This window comes from Bidens hawaiensis, unplaced genomic scaffold, assembly GCF_021521415.1.
Source record: "Bidens hawaiensis isolate Kalapana, Puna unplaced genomic scaffold, B.hawaiensis_p1.1 tig00078722_1, whole genome shotgun sequence".
In the NCBI taxonomy this organism is placed as follows: domain Eukaryota; kingdom Viridiplantae; phylum Streptophyta; class Magnoliopsida; order Asterales; family Asteraceae; genus Bidens; species Bidens hawaiensis.
This window is the reverse complement of record NW_027503479.1, coordinates 1-2,535: the sequence shown is the minus strand read 5'-3', so window position 1 is coordinate 2,535 and position 2,535 is coordinate 1.

Sequence of the window (2,535 nt, the reverse complement as noted above, 5' to 3'; positions counted from 1 at the left end):
TTAATTGTTAACTAATAGACTATTATACGTTTGACTAAACATACTCATATTACGTGTTTATCAAGTTCTTATAAATTATTTAAAAAAATAAAAAGTAAATAAAAATTAGGAATTCGGTTTTGGTTTTTGTTACATGCAAAACCAAAACCGAACCGTTAGTTCGGTTTTTACAAAAACATAAAACCAAACCGTCGATTTTTGTTTCGGTTCAGTTTTTTTCATTTTTTTTTGTTTCGGATTGGTTTTTTGAATTTTTTCACACCCCTACCCTACCTAGTACTAGACTCCTAGTCCTTTAGCTTAGCGGGCTTCTGGATCCTTTTTTCGGGTCTGTTGCTTAGCCCAAATATACCGACTTGGACCATATCATAAAAAAACACCAGTCTCGTTACCCTATTTTTCAAGTATTGTCAACCCAATTTTGTATAAACACTAGTTATTTTTGTCCCCCCTCGTTGCGGGGGTTGGGAGTAAAACCGTAACCGGAGGTCAATCAAAACTTAGTTGTAGATCTTGGTGATCACAACTTAATTGTATCTCTTCTGACTCTACATCTTCCAAGATCAAAACTCAATTGTATCTCCTCTGATTCTAGACATCCTCAAAGATACTGCTTAAGTAGTTGAGTTACATTCCTTGATATGATCAAGGAGTTTGACTTGTATTTGCATTTGTAGGTAAACATAATTACTCAGAAGCCAGTAAAAAAACAATAGGGGCACCTTTGTATTTATACAATGTTGCCTGCTACATATATATCATACAAAGTACACAAATGACTTGCACATTAGTCTTTTAGAAAGAGAATAAAAGGCTCAATGACCATCAACTCAAAAAATATATTGCCTCCAACACTGCATATGATCAGTTTTTAAACGCAAAAACGACCATCAAATTTCAAACCAAACCAGAAGGGATCAAAAGAAGCCAAGGAAGCTCGCTTGCTTGCTGCTATCATGTTGCCTACAATAAACCATAAATCATGTTTATTTTTTCAAATTTTAATTATAATCAATTAATATAAACTAAAAGGTTACTAATTCAGTTGAGCTAACCTTGATTATGATGTTAACTGAGATGTATAACATATTCAACCAAGAAAGCTTCACGAAGGCGTTTTGCTCTTTTTTTAGATGACTTAGCAGGTGCATCATTCATCTGTCATTTGGTTTGTTTTTGGTAGTGGTGGTGATGCCGGTGGTGCCACGGATGTTTGTTGACCTCTTTCACTGACCATGAAGTAGGTCTCTCAAAAAAACTTTTTCCAAAAAGTCGCTTCATTCTTCATGCCATATTAAAAAACTTGATGTCACAACACATGTTGACTTCAAATTTTTTTTCTTCATTAATGGAATTAATATTTTTGGGTTTAGTCTTTTTTTTGGTTGAGGTTGTTATAAGGATCATTCAACCACATCAACCATTTTAAAGGTATTTTGTATCAAAATTACCCAAAAAAAAGAAGCGGAGTAACAATATGTTGTTAGTTATTGCAATTTGGTTATAGAAGATGTCATCATGGTAACTAATAGAAAAAGGAAATGTTAGAAAATAATCTTGAAAGTGAGAGATGGCTTGTCGAGGTTGCTTATGTTGCCTCCTCATCAAACTTGCAGTGGCATGTTAAAATAGTAACTAATCAATAAACACCATCATAAAAACAAATGCAAGCTTAATTGTATCAAATAATCAATTCACGAAATGACCGATTCTCAATGTTAACTTTCTGCAACAATCGACCAAATAAACTAAATCGATACAACTTACTCAACTAAATTTGACTTACAATACACTAACTGAAAACCCCATATGAAACCCGGCATCAGTCGTCAACACCATAGCAAGGCCACCAAAGGTCCAGAAACCGAGCCCGGCAACAGCGACAACGACAACGAAGACAGAGGTTGGTCGTGTTGGGTTCCAGTGGTGATCAGTCAACGGTTTAACATTTAAACCCGGTTTAATTAAATTAGTTTCATAATTATTAATCGCATTAACATATGAATACGCAGCGGAATATAAAAACGAGTAATCGCCATTTAACGGAACCGTACAGGATCCGGTTACTGTTAGGATTAAACGCACACACAAAACTGAACATGACACGAAAGCAATAAACGAACACGAGGATTTAACGTGGTTCGGTCTAAACTGACCTACGTCCACGGGTGGAAACTAGGTATATATTTATTGAGTGACAACGATTACAATTACATAACAATCATATATATAGAGAAACACTTAGGGTTTGTATCTTATTAAACAAGAAATCCAAACCGGGCCGGGCCTGCCCTTTGGACTTCAAATAATAAACCGGGTGTGACATCTGCCCGATCCGACCCGACCCAGGTACCCGTTTCTCTGACCCGATCTCTTTCTTTTATGATTTAATATTTATTTATACTTATATTTTACTTTTAATAATAATATATATTTTCCTTCCCGCCTCTTTCCCTCTCTCTTTCCGCCTTCTTTTCCCTCTTGTCGCCGTCCCGCCCTTGCGCCTTGTTTCCCTCTCCTCTTTGCTTGTCCTTT